The following is a 15,774-nucleotide window of genomic DNA, read 5'->3' on the forward strand; positions in this document are numbered from 1 at the left end:
AAATGACTTATTTCGCTAAGCTACTGCATCAGCAAAGTAATCCCTCTGCAAGCAGATCCATGCCCATATGGTTATAAATGTGTTTAAGTTGCATTTAGTTTTAGGGAATGGCCTCACTGACATGTATTCTAAGTGTGGAAGCCTCGACAATGCGCTCCTTGTATACAAGATAATGAGCGAAACGGATGTGGTTTCTCCAACTCTTTGAAGAAATGAAGAAATCGGGCTTGAAGCCTGACGATGTCACCTTCTTGGTTGTTCTGACTGCTTGCAGCCATTCAGGTCTAGTGAATGAAGGTTGGCATTATTTCAATACCATGACTCGAGATCAGTGTATCCCACCAAGAGCAGGGCATTACGCCTGTATGGTTGATCTCCTTGGCCGTGCTGGTTGTTTGGATGAGGCATATGATTTTATAAAAAAAATGCCATTTAAACCTAATGTTACTGTTTGGGGAGCCTTACTTGGTGCCTGCCAAGCCCATGGCAATATGGAGCTAGGAAAAGTTGCAGCAGAACACCTTTTTGAGTTAGATCCACAAAATGCTGGAAATTATGTCATGTTGTCAAATATTTATGCTACAGCTGGTAAGTGGGGGGACATGTTAAAGTTGAGGAAAGCAATGAAAGACAGAGGTATAAAGAAGGAACCTGGATGCAGTTGGATTGAGGTAAAGAGCAGGGTACACGTTTTCCCTGTAGGTGATAGATCACACCCACAAATACAAGAGATCTATGCCATGTTGCAAAAGTTAGCTGGGCAGATGAAAGAAGCTGGGTATTTGCCTCAAACAAACTTTATATTAAATGATATAGAAGAACACTAGAATTACATACAATGCTACACCATCAGTAAGATGCTTTCCATTGGGGATGTGAATATCACCATACAATCTTAGACAATGGTCAAGAGCTGTAATGCTTGCAGTGACATAATCAGAAACTGTTATGCAATTATTTTGGTCATTCCAGTTTGGTGTTATTCTCTGAACTGAATCGTGGTATCTCTAATCAAAAACTGCAAGCACACCATATTTCTGCATCTTAAACAGAGTTATATGGTCTTCTTACCATAAAAAACTACAAACTTTATATGCTAGAACAAATTCGTATGCCAAGATTTCCTTGATTTGTACAGATTATCAAGCTAATAAAGAGAATAATTCTCTGCAACCTCGACCAAAGTCTCTTACAAAAAAGTTCAAAGGAAATAAACCTGAACAAAAAGTTTTACTACACCAACTATGTGTCCTAGACTTGAAACTAAACAGTGAATTCTCAACCATGGTGTCTTGTCACTAGATAAAAAAAAGAATGCTCAACAATGCCTTGCAGATCTTAAATTCGACAAGTTTATTTATGCTGGTCTCTGTAACATTACAGTCTTCATTAGGATTTATTTTCATGGTAACTGACATGGTTGTAGAGGAACATGTCAGTCGACCTGTGTTAATGTTATACATAATGCAGAGGAAGAAAATCTTATACATCGTGAGCCATACAAACTGTGTAGAGCCAGAGATGCATCTATATATGTACAACAGACAACAAAACACATATGTACAAAGAATCCTACTATGTCGCAGAGGAACAATGTTTGTATGTCAACATGATCACTGATGAATGGATAAACATTGCGCAGTCTATAAGAGATATACACCGAAAGCAAGGGAGGGAATGTATCCGGGACCTTCACAACATACGTGGTAAGAGCACGGGGTAACATTTACCCTCAAAGCAGAGGAATGGGGAACTTTTCTTCTACCAGACGTTTCCAACCAACTCCAAACAGGAAAGAAGCAGCAAAGAGAATACCACCTTGGGCATCTCAACATTTCCCAACCAACTCCAAATAGGAAAGAAGCATCAAACATTTCCCAACCAACTCCAAATAGGGAAGAAGCATCAAGGACAATACCACACCCCAACGATTTGTGGATTTGCCACCATTACAGTAACCAAATACAAACAGAAAAAACCCAGCTCCCACAAAAACACCTGTAAAGTGGATACCAGTACTATCAATAATGATAGGGGAAGGACAGTATCAATGTAACACGAGATCTCAGCGAAGGACATGCAAACTACAAAACGAAGGACAACATCAATGTAACACGAGATTTCCATGAACAAACTTTCTATGGTGAGAGTCATACCATAAAAAACTACAAACTTTATATGCTAGAACAAATTTGTATGTCAATATTTCCTTGATTTGTACAGATTGAGAATTTGATTGTCAAGACATGATCAGTCATAGAGAGTAACTGAGCTTATACATAATGCAGAGGAAGAAAATCTTATACATCGTGAGCCATACGAACTGTGTAGAGCCAGAGATGCATCTATATATGTACAACAGACAACGAAACACATATGTACAGAGAATCCTACTAGGTCGCAGAGGAACAATGTCTGTATGTCAACGTGATCACTGATGAATGGATAAACATTGTGCAGTCTATAAGAGATATACACCGAAAGCAATAGCAAGGTCCCTTGAGAAATGAAGATCAAAACAGAGAGACTTCCTGACAGACTTTCTATGGTGAGAGTCATACCATAAAAAACTACAAACTTTATATGCTAGAACAAATTCGTATGTCAAGATTTCCTTGATTTGTACAGATTGAGAATTTGATTGTCAAGACATGATCAGTCATAGAGAGTAACTAAGCTTATCATGTCAAAATACATATCACTAGAATTGTGATGCCATACATATCTGAGTACTAAGATCATTCATAAGCTTATAAGGCTGAGACACATGCTACTGAGATATACGTCAAATACTACATATATATTGCATAAGCTATAGACCACCCTTCCTTTGTAATGAACACAAAGGTGCTGAGATCGAAGCTGTACATGGCAATGGCACACAAAGACGAAGGCAAGCTCCTAAAGCTGCTTCTGAGAAGGGCAGGGCAAATCAATGTCGAATCAATGTCGAAGGATCCCAAAACGGTAAATCTTCCTGTGGCATGCTAGATTATTCTATGATCACTGGATAACAGATCACTACTCTGTATTTTATGAAAATATATGAGTCTTCCAACTATGTGTCCTAGACTTGAAACTAAACAGTCAATTCTCAACCATGGTGTCTTGTCACTAGATAAAAAAGAGAATGCTCAACAATGCCTTGCGGATCTTAGAGAATCCTACTAGGTCGCAGAGGAACAATGTCTATATGTCAACATGATCACTGATGAATGGATAAACATTGTGCAGTCTATAAGAGATATACACCGAAACCAATAGCAAGGTCCCTTGAGAAATGAAGATCAAAACAGAGAGACTTCCTGACAGACTTTCTATGGTGAGAGTCATACCATAAGAAACTACAAACTTTATATGCTAGAACAAATTCGTATGTCAAGATTTCCTTGATTTGTACAGATTGAGAATTTCATTGTCAAGACATGATCAGTCATAGAGAGTAACTGAGCTTATCATGTCAAAATACATATCACTAGAATTGTGATGCCATACATATCTGAGTACTGACATCATTCATAAGCTTATAAGGCTGAGACACATGCTACTGTGATATACGTCAAATACCACATATATATTGCATAAGCTATAGACCACCCTTCCTTTGTAATGAACACAAAGGTGCTGAGATCGAAGCTATACATGGCAATGGCACACAAAGACGAAGGCAAGCTCCTAAAGTTGTTTCTTAGAAGGGCAGGGTATAACAGATCACTACTCTGTATTTTATGCAAATATATGAGTCTAGATATCAGCAACAATCTATTATTATAAAAATGCATACATTACATGAAGGATAATAAAAAAGAGGTAGTTTGAATACAAATACAATGTAGCAGAGCGAAAACATAAACAGTACCTGAAATAAACCAGTGTAGTGGACCCGAAGCGAAATAACAAGCCGACGCGAAGTAACCACGAAATCATCTATAAGCTTATTATATAAGAACAAAATTACCTTACACGTAGCAGACGTTGCATGCATAATGTCAGCTGGAATGAAATGTGTACACAATACAGGTACAAATGGCCTAAATTGCCTTAACCCCCATCAAATCAGGTTAGGTGATGGCCCAACAGATGTTGAGGATATGGCCTGAATCACCTTAACCCCCATCAAATCAGCTTAGGTGATGGCCCAACAGATGTTGAGGATATGGCCTGAATTACCTTAACCCCCGTCAAATCAGCTTAGCTGATGGCCCAACAGATGTTGAGGATATCGCCTGAATTACCTTAACCCCCATCAAATCAGCTTAGGCGATGGCCCAACAGATGGTGCGGATAACTTTAGGACATATAGGAGGGGTTCGCTTTAGCATTAATATAAAAATTAGAATACTAAGCATGCTAATTTATAAGCTGAGGGGAGTGCTGCTTGCCCAGTCCCAACCTGTGTCAGTTTGTCTTGTTCTTCCAGCTTAGACCCGTCTGTTGTCGTTGTTCCAGTTGAATATCGAATCCTTTCGCCTAGTTCCATATCCATAGGAAAAGGTGCTTCTGGCATTCCAACTAAAATAACAGGGAGAAGGGAAACAATGTAACCATGTATTGAAGTGCCCTTGCTACTCTGGATAGTCAATGCCATATGATTACGTCCTGTAGAGACATCCACCAAAAGATCCTTCGCAGAGGTCACCATGGTACTCGCCTTGGCGACCGCGAACTGCACTGGATTCTCTACCCCTGTCCAAAACTCCTTTTGCATATTTTCATCAATTGCCTGTGCCCCTTCGACAGTCTTTTGTTTCTTCACGGCTTCCACAAAAAACGATGGGTTTTTGAGCCATCATATCCTCTGCAATTTCTTCAAGCTCTGGATCGAAGTTCTAATTGGACTGATGCATCAAATCAGTGAAACCCCTGTCCAAAACCCCTTTTGCATATTTGCATCAATTGCCTGTGCCCCTTCTACAATCTTTTGTTTCTTGAAGGCTTCCACAAAAACAAAGGGTTTTTGAGTCGTCCCATCCTCTGCAACTTCTTCAAGCTCTGGATCGAAGTTCTAATCGGACATTTCTGATTTCTTTTGTCGGGCCTTTCATCTTTGAAGTCGGACCTTGAAAGTCAATGCATCAAATTAGCGAAACCTTAGTGATTTATTCAACGTTAACAGGGAGATAGCTAAGTGACAGAGAAGCAAGCAACAGTATAAATGCGGGCAGGAGAGAAAGAGATTCAGATAGCGGCTTGCTCCTCCTCGAACAAAATGGCTCGTCCGTCTTTACCATTTCTAATGAGATACATTTGATAAAGACCCTCTCAGCATTCAAATGTATAATACTCTAGATTAAGATCTAAATTAAGATTAAAATTAGAAATCAGAAATAAAATTTATTACATTAAAGAAAACACATTATCAGAAAAGCGAAAGACATATATATATACTAAAAACAATATCAACGACGGAAAAGAAGAGGAGCGGTGACAAAATGACACATATCCCTCGCACCTCGACACGAGGCTGTCTGCGCATCTTCATTAGCTGAGAAAGGAATTGCAGTAACAGTGTTCGAGTCTGCCCGAGGCCCCGGAGGTCGCATGTCTCAACGCCGGTAATGCATAAGCTCTAACTGATTCTTGCGAATTTCATTTATCATTAGATATTCCCTTTCATAGTTTTCCATAAAATTAACGGATTTGAGCACTGTACTAGTAATTTCCTGCCTGTTTTAGCAGGAACATTCAGCAAAGAGATATATGGGTGTTCCAGGAATGAACTCCATATGCAAAGCCGCTCAGGAACCCCCATTGTGATTATCTCCAGGCCCTGTCAATATGTCTGAAAGTAAAGGGCGTTCTGTAACGTCTGAGTATAGTAGCGCGGGCGCCCTCCCTCGTTGGGGTCGGGAGCTGCTTCTGTTCGGATTGACCCTTGGTGTAACTCGTTTCTCTTTCCTTCTTCAGTGGGATCTGGTTCCTTAACCGTGTCTGTCTGTGGCGTTTGCAGTTTTCGGCATCCTCTCCTCCCTGTTTGGTCGGATTTCTGTGTATGTCATCCTGGAGCATAAAGCCTGGAGTGCCGCCTACGACAAGTCTAGAGGCCATGAAGGCCAAGAAACCCTAGCTTCAGGCTCTACCTCCTCCTCTTTCCTTCCCTGCGTACGCATCGGTATGCCCCGGCCCGCCGCCCACCCAGGTTCACGCTGTATGAACAAAATGAGCTCTGTACTTGTTAAATCGGCAAATCTGTATTCATCCATCAAAAAAATACTGTTAATTGTTTTCAATTTAATTATATTTATGAAAATCTTTAAGTACTTGGGGAGAAATAGAGTCTGGCAATTTATCACCTCTCTGTATTGAAAATCGCTACACAACCAACAATTTTTTCTGGAACCAAAAGCCTTAGGACATGCCCACAATATATAATGTTTAACAAACAGCCTTTACAGTGGACCTCAGCAATGATACTAAAACATGATAGATGTGATTTTACTGTGCATGCAGCTTGTAGGTATCAGAACAGGCCTGCCATTATAAAACGAAATTTCTCCCATGTCTACATTTTCTGTAGCTTTGATGCAATCCCTTGCAGTTTATTTCATGGTTGAAGAGTATGGCAACTATTGGATACACAGGTGGCTACACTGCAAATGGAGCTATGAGAAGATCCATCATGTTCACCATGAGTTCACTGCTCCAATGGGTTTTGCTGCTCCATATGCACATTGGTCAGAGGTGTTGATATTGGGGATCCCTACGTTTGTCGGACCGACAATTCCGTAGCCACCTATATCTCTACCCCAGGTTCCCTGCGCTACTCTACAACCAGCCGTAGCCTATCTATACCCCGATGCCACCCACAAGAAGCCGAGGGCCGGACTCTGCTGAGCGTAGCGAGCGGGTACAGAGGCAAAGTAGGGAAGAACGTAGGCGGTGGTTCATGACACCTCCCGCCATGCACGGACACCTGCACAACACCCGTTAACATAAAACCGTAGCATAACCTGCAACCTTAGCATGCCTGTTTGCAGATAATATGAATTAACGAATTAGTGTTAACAAATTAACATGAGACCGTTGACGGTCAGCCATAATGAACTGGGCCTAAATAGCAATTTAGGCTATGCTCGGGCCTCTTCCGCCTCGGGAAGAGGCCAAATAAGATGGCAAAGCCTCAGCTCGGAATAAAACTTTGGCTATCTCCGCACATCACCGCACAACACATTTGGGAACTTTATACTAATCACCGAATAACACACTAATAAAACTGCAAACTAATGCTAAGTCGAAGCTGTTCGATTACTATAGTCCCTGCCGATTGCCAGATGGCAGGGACTAATAAGATCTCACTTTCAATCAAGATTCATCTTAATCTGGAAGCGTATATTTCTCTCATAATGAGCATGCAGAAAGACAAGATGAGTTGTTAGGATCATGCACGCAACCTTCTACAGTGAAAAGGAAACCCATCATTGTCATCATGACCTCTTGAATGGGTGCTTCATATCAATCAGGCCACCTCAAGAAATACAATCATGTTGATTATAAATATCTTTTGTGCGTTTAATGTATAGTGCTACATGGAGTGCTCAAGTATTACTATCTGTGAGTAACAAGAAAAGTTACTTTAAGAAATCAAAGTTGTACTCACACAATCTAGTCTTTTTGATTAAAAAAATTATTTATTCATCATTTTTAGTATTTTTTATTAAAAGATATATACTTTTCCCTAAAATTCTGATAATAAATTATTTAATTATTTTAAAATTATAGAATTATAAAAGTTTAAAATAATGATCAGGAAAAAATATTTAATTATGCTGAGGTGTCTTTTATACTCAATTTAGTTTAAAAGATGTGTAATTCTTTGTATGTTCAACTTTGGTTTGACACTTGAAAAATAACTGAAATGGATATACATATTTAGTAAGATTTAATTAAAAGCATTATAAAACATGAAGAATCTCATTATCACTTCAATCTCAATCCATTGTCACTCTACTTTCTCTATTCATTGTTAATAGTACAACCCCTCACTATAAAGGGGATGTGAGAACAATATTTTGTGTTCACTTTCAAAGCCAGAAATAAAATATTTCAATGTGTATCTTAACTAACATAATTTTAAATTAACTTGAGAGAGACTAAAAAACCACTGTCATAGTAACCTTTAAAATATTTCAAACACTTAAATATAGATTGTTTGAACATTATCTATATATATATATATATATATATATATATATATATATATATATATATATATATATATATATATATATATATATATATATATATATATATATATATATATATATATATATATATATATATGTCTTTTCCCACCTTTTAGAGACAAATAAGTTCTTTAATGTTGATATGCTTAAGACTAAACTTGCCTGGAAAAATAAGAGAACCAAAGGAGCTATAGTCGCATGCAAATTGATAAGTTTCTGGTAGTTGAATCTTTGTTGGAAAGAATCTCTCTTTGGACAGTGGGTTGGAATGGGTGATAGTTAGCATCATCACCCCATTTTCCTTGAACTTAAAAGGGGAATCAAAAAGCCAAGATCCCTTGAACTTAAATTCAATATGATTTGGATCAAGGATTAATCTTTCCATAATATTTTAGTGGAGCACTCAATCCCCTACAATCTTGAAAGGGAGGGTTTTCTCTCATCTCAATTCTTGGATGATCTCAAGAGACTCAATAGGGTAATTGTTGAATGGTCTAAAGGAAAAATTTAAAGGAACAAGGAGGCCTTGCACAAGGTGGAGTAAGACTTAGAGCAATTAGAAGATCTGAATGAGGAGGGCTATGTGTTGGTAGAAGCTAAACAAAGAATCATTCAACTAGAGGTTACCAGGAAGATAATTTTGGAGAAAAATAAGTAGTCATAGAGGTTAGAAAGAAAAGATATTTGGCTAAAGTGCAAGGATGAAAACTCAAAATTTTCCCAATTTATTGGAAAGGGTCATTGGGTAGTCAACACTATTTGGGCTTTAAAACATTTGAATGGAGATGAGGCCTCCAATTTAGAAGCTCTAACTAGGTTAGGAATTAATATTTTTATCTCTGTTTTTAAGGCTCTGTGGGAGGCTTCTTTAGCTAAGGTGACAAACATGGCCATTCACTTACCCAAATTCAAAGATAATCATTCCAACCAATCTCTCATTGAATCGGTGCTAGGGGAAGAATTGAAAAAAGTCTTTCATAATTTTCAATGGGATGAAAGTTCAAGTCTTGATGGTTGGTCATTTGAATTTTCTCCAATTTATTTTATATATTAGGGGTCGATCTTCTAAATGTGGTAGAGGATTATAGATTATCTAGAAGGATTTATGGCACTTTCAATTACATATTTATTTCTCTTATTCCAAAGATTGGCTCCCATTGCGCTTTAGATGAATTTGGAACTATTTCTTTCTGCAACAACATTTACAAAATCATTGAAAAATACATTGAATTCAGTTCTCTCTCATAATATTTCAAAGGAACAATTTTCTTTCTTGGAAGGAAGTAAGATACATGAGGCCACTGGGGTTACACACGAGGTTACACATGAGGGCGTCTACAATTTAGAAACTAAGTAGGTAAAAGGAATGGTGCTCAAAATTGACCCATCCAAGGTACATGAAGGGGTTAGTTTGATCTATATTATGATGTCACTGAAGCACTTGGGTTTTGAAGTAATATTTATAAATTTCGTAATGTGATGTATAACATCTTACTTTTGTGGTGCTTATCAATGGATTAGATTCTTCCTTCTTTCGTGTAGAAAGACGATTTTTCTAAGGATGTTCCTTTTTCCTTTATTATTTCTTTAAGTAGTAGAAGGTTTAATTAGACTGTTCGTTGAGGCCAAAAGGAGGGCACGATCTAAAAGGATCTACAATGGTAGTTGATTTGACCATTACACATGTTTTGTTTATCAATGAAAGTTTGTTTTTCATTGATGGGTCCAAAAGGGATTTAATATCTATCAAAGTAGCTTTGTCAATATTTGAGAATGATACATGTATGATGATTAATATTTAGAAATCAATTTTGTATAAAATTCTTTAGATAGGGAGGAGTTTATAAATGAAAAAAAAAATGTGTCCCTTCCATTAAAATATCTTTGATTGACTCAAATATTTGGGTTTTCACCTAATGTGCATTACCTACAAAAAGGATGATTGGTTTAATGAAGTATCCAGATGTCACATGCACAAACTCGTTACCATCCTAGAGGAGGTCTTGTAGTTGAAGATAAGTTTTAGTCATATTTCTTGCTGTCATATTTTTAGGGAGAGGAATACCATTGTTGATGACCTTTCCAAAATGAGTGCATAGTTGGAATTGGGCTTATGGAAGATCTCAGAATAGGTCGGTGAAACATTTTATGAGTTCTACCATAGGAATTTCATAGAAGGCCTATAGGTGGAATATGCACACAATTCAGGACCCATCTTTGTACACACTATTCTTTACGACACTCATGTTAGATCTTCTATCCTAGATGAAATGAGCCTATCTTGTTAATGTTTTTATTTTTATTCTTTTATGCTATAAAACAACGATGTTGAACTGAAAGAGGCCTCATAGGCCCACTTTTTGTATTATTTTTTGATGGATAGCTATTAAAAACAACAATTTTTTAATGCACTCTATTGCAATTACAAAATGTAATTTTCAAACTTTTTAATTAAAATTATGATTTTTCCTTGAGGAAAAGGAGAGAGGGATATGAGTTGTGTGTGTGTGTGTGTGTGATTGTGTGTGTGTATGAAAAAATATGGAATATTTCATTTGTCATTTTTGGTTAAAACGCACGTTCAAACCGACGACTCAGATTATTCCCGCCAAGATCTACGGCGAAGGGATAATCCCCCCCCGCACTCTCGACGGTTAACACAAGGGGGGGCGGGGAATGATTTCCGCCCAAACCACTTGGAGTGATGTGGCAGATATTGGAGCATTTCAGGGGGTCCCCTCCTGAAACCACTTACCACCTACACTCGCCACCCCCCCCCCCCCCAAATAGCAATATCTCCCTTCAGCTATTCATTGTCTCCACTTGCACTCCTGCTTCTTGTCTTCTCATCCGCCACTCCACTCCTGCCATATTTCCTACCATGTCACCCTCTTGACGTCGACTAGTTGTTCAATGTTTAAATATTTACCACCAAATCCAATATTAAACGCTGTTTCATTTAAAGCTCCCCATGTTTATCCGTTTTCTCAATAAATTTCCCCTACTCCATAAGGTTAACTTTTCTGTTATGTAACCTATCAAACTTCAATAAAAAGCTATTGAAGCCTGCGATTCACTCCTTTCACTGCACCATATTCTGAAGATCAAAGATCGAGCTGCCACCAACTATCAACATTCTACAACAATTTTTCCTTTGTGAAGTCGACCAAATTTCACCCAGGTAACCTTGTTCTTTAGATTTCTCTTGATAAAGCATTCTATGATACTCTTTTTCTGCCTTCCTATTGTTCCATTTCCAAGATGTCCACACACAAAGAAAAGGGGAAAGTTCTAGAGGAAAATCCCATGATTCCCCCTATCCCAGATTTAGATAAGTACCCTCTGACCGACACTGAGTATAAAATTGTCTAGAATGAGTGTGAATTCGACCTTTACGAACTTCACAATTGGGCAAATAAAATTTTCCTCGACAAAAGTGATGATCTGAACATTTAGGAATACCTTCTCCCTAAGCTTATTTTCCCCTAAACTCACTTTTTCCCTGAATTCACCACTTCGTGCCATCTTGGATACCTACCAAGCCAAAAAACTGTTATTTCCCAAAATAACAAAGTCATCCTCTCCATTTACCTTGAAATTATTTACTGGGCCCTATAACTTGAATACCAAGCCTCCAATCATCCTTTATCAATCGAAGTATTGATGGAATTATAAAAGAATATGACTTTCCCTCAAAGAGTGCAAATCCTCAAATGTTTCCTTCCCGAAAATGTTGAATTACCCCAAACCAATCCCCCATACCCAGTCTCACTCTTCCCAGAAATCTCTAAACAACTAGTTTCTATGGTAACTTGATGCTTGAGTATTATAATGATCAATGGGTAGATGAAATAGTGTGCGATTTTTGTCAATTTTTGCAGTTGGCAAAAATCCATCCATTATATTCAATTATGGTCAGTTTCTGTCCAATACAATGCATGATAAATTTGTAAATTTCAAAGCCGAAGGTGTTTTCAAATATCAATCGATATTGGTTTATCTTATGTTATTTCATCATTCAAACAAGTTAAAATTTCCTTTATAGAAGACAATCAATGAGGGAAATCCATTGTCAATGATTCACTCAACTTCTCTGGTTAGAAATAAGAGAGAGGAGTATATTTACACTATTTTTTTGATAATTTTCTACATACCTCATTATGCTTGCTTTCGAGTGATGTGATCTCGAGGATTTAATGAGAGATAAAGAATTTTTTTCAATTGTCAGAGAAATCAAAAGTTTGAGATTGGTATTTATACCAGAATTATACTAAAATTATAATATATGGATCAAAGTTACCTCCTCACAGGCTACTAATGTTTGTACTAGTTAGAATATTTGTATTAGAATACACTAGAAAAATGTTGAACATGGATGAGATGCACTTTGTTTCCTACAAAACGAAATAATAGTTCAAGCTAAAGGCTCATGTAGGTCCTTATATTATCAACACCATAGTTGCAGCAAAGGAGGTTGAAGCTATTTTAAGTCAAATGAAATTTAAGCGTAGTTTCTCTTTGTCTTATGATCCTCTAGGCATCATTTCAAAACCTAGATTGGAACAAAAGACTAATTCCTATACACATACACCAAGGCGAAAATTGAACAATATTCTAACCAAGAGGGATGGAAAAAAGGAACAATTTATTACAATAAGCTAAAGAACAATTGATTAGTCAATCATACATGCATATGCCTATTCCTAAGGGAAAGGAGGTTAAAAGGGAGAGAGAGGCCACATCACCTACAGACTCTGAAACACGAGTTGCACAATTTCTTATTTTTAAAAGAAGAAAGAAGGACCCAAACAATACTAAAAAATCAGACCCTCAAGCTGATCCTCAGGTGATTACTATCCATGATGAATCTCCATAAGAAAGGGATACATAACAACCGCGCACAATATTCTTGACAGGAACTTCTAGCACTCCTTCTCCCCAAGAAGAAGAAAAAATTTAGTCACCTACTGTGGAAACAATAGTTTAGTCCCCATTATCATCTAGTTCTCAAATTTCAACTCAACAAAGTATATTTTCAAGGTACAAAGAGATAAAGTTAAAAAATGAAGCTTTAAAGGCTTCAACTTACTAGGAATTTTGGAAGCAGACAATGAAAATACAACATAGCTTTCTCTCTACGTTCGACTCATAGAAAGGACAGTTCCAAATGGCCTTCATGGAAGCTTTAGTGCTAGTTCCTAGGAGTGTTGGAGACTACAAAGACTCCATTTCCTCAATTGATACAAAGAATATACATGAAATTGATCAAATCGATTTACACAAGCAAACATGGGAGATAATCTTTTGAAAAATCACTAGTTCGACCATAACTGCCTTGAAATTACGGTCATCTTTGAACAACATGTCTTCTAAGTTGAAGATTGAGCAGATGTCCTCATTTTCTAAAGACAACATAATCAAAACTCTAAAATATTTGATAATAAAGTTAGGACATGACCCTGCTAATATGAAGGCAGCATAAGAGCTTATAAAGAGCAAAGAGGAATATATTCAAGCATTAAGAAATCAACTAAATCTACCATCCTTGGAACATCCTCAATCTAAAGAAGTTGTTACCATAGAAATGGAAAACGAAAAATTATTTGCAATAGTTGTTAAGAAGAATGCACAAATACATAAAATGGAGTAGGACATGGAAACACTATTAAGAGAAAAAGAATAGTGGGAAGTAGTACGGACATCTACATCAAGCACAAGTACAACATCAGAGACTTATCCAAATGCAACATCTTCAGATTCTACAAAAATACTTGTTGAAGGTTTGGAAGAATTATCATCAGTTAAGGCAGAGAAAGATAAGTTATTAGCAACATTCATTCAAATGGAGGAGAATAAAATCAAGGTTGATAATTCCTATTTAGCAGAAGTGTAGAAGAAATTCAAGTTCATTCAACAAATTCAGAAATTAGAGGACCAGTCCTTTACCATCCAAATGTTGGATGAGGCCAAAAATAACATTTGGCATAATATAAATGCTAATATAACAGATATGTGGCTATCAATTGAAATAACTTTTGAATATGAAGAACTCATGCAAAGAGTTAAGAAAACAATACAAAATAGTAAAGAAGATTTGGGTTACAGACCAGAAGAGGCACAAAGGATTATTAAGCTGTTAAAATCCAATAGCAAGGATGGATTAGAGGACCTAAACATTCCATACATGACAACAACAATAATGGAGGTTAAAAGAGTTTAAAAAAAAAATAATTTGATGGTACAATGACAGAACAAATGTAAAAATTTCAAGTTGCAAGTTAGAAGATTCAAGAAAAGTCCACACTACTGCAAGAAAAGGGTCTACCTGCCTTGAGGAATTCTAATGGAAAACTGATTCCATTAGAAAACTACTAGGAACAACTATGTAACATACTTGTTGATGCTTCAAAGTTTGCAAAGGCCAAAGGAGTCATAAGTGGAGAAGCATTTATCGAAGGCCTACAGTTCGATTTAAATATTCAACATGAGATTCATCACATTTTTGTCAACAAGCCAACTTTTTAAATTTACACCAAAGTGGATGAAAGTTTCAAAAACATGATAAAATTTTCTATCCAAAATGAAGAAAGGTGGGACCGGTTGCTAGAGTTGATTAAGTAAGTACAACTGAAGCCCTAAAATTTCAATAGTAGAGAGACAATGTTTGCAGCAAAATAACCATAGTTAGCACCAGATTCCTTCAAAGTCTCAACAGAGCAACAAGTTTTACCAGAATTTCCTTATCTTCTTCTTCTATATGTAAAATATATGTGTCTTTAACATATATTATTTTGTAAATCTATTTTATTTTGAAGTCCGATCTGAGATGTAAAAGGTTTCTATAAATACTTAGTAAAAGAACTTAGAAAATGTTGTAACTTGTATGAAGAAAGGGGTTAAATTTTTATAATTTGTGCATGTACTAAAGGGATCATTTTGCAATAATACAGAGAGTCTTATTCTAGGATTGCCATTTCAAATAATTGGTGATGTGCTTTTCTCATGTGAATTTTTTTAATCTCTCAGTTTTCATATGTTTTCTCTGTTTAGTGTTTCAAGAAAATTAAGAGTCGAACCTGCTTACATGTACTCTTCTCTATCTTGTAAACAATATTAATGTTTTCTTTCTGATATTAAGGATAGAATTCATCTCATAATGCTCTATATTTAATTCAACCTAAATCGTTTTCATCTTTCCACTCCACAGATATTTTATAAGATCCAAAACTTTTCCTATCCTTCCCTATTACAACTACTTTGTTATTTTGTTACTGGTCACCCAAAGTTTCGTGACTCCATGCCCAATGGTATTTTCCTGCAATTTTCAACCAAATATTTGAAAACCAACCTCATATTTCAATAACTAACCTAATATCTTGAAACATAAATCTAAATAAAAAAGAGAGATCCCTCTCTGAAGGTGGAAGGGATAGATCCCAAATTTTCAAGTGGTTTTGTGGTTCCCACTAAGTTCCTCTCCATAACCTTGGGAAATTACGGAGTGATAACATTCTAGTGACCATACTGGAGACTTGAACTAGATTTTTCCTGGTGAATCTTGGTTTTCAAGCATCAATACTTTCCCTGTAAG

At 36.7% G+C, this 15,774-nt stretch overlaps 1 pseudogene; it reads left to right on the plus strand.

Annotated features, from left to right (window-relative positions):
* The first annotated feature begins 212 nt into the window (after window positions 1-212).
* LOC149242183 (pentatricopeptide repeat-containing protein At4g02750 pseudogene) lies at window positions 213-827 on the plus strand (annotated as a pseudogene).
* The last annotated feature ends 14,947 nt before the right edge of the window (window positions 828-15,774 follow it).

The sequence above is a fragment of the Pinus tabuliformis genome, chromosome 8 (assembly GCF_031772625.1).
Source record: "Pinus tabuliformis cultivar Carrire ecotype Pingquan chromosome 8, CPIR1, whole genome shotgun sequence".
Classification (NCBI taxonomy): domain Eukaryota; kingdom Viridiplantae; phylum Streptophyta; class Pinopsida; order Pinales; family Pinaceae; genus Pinus; species Pinus tabuliformis.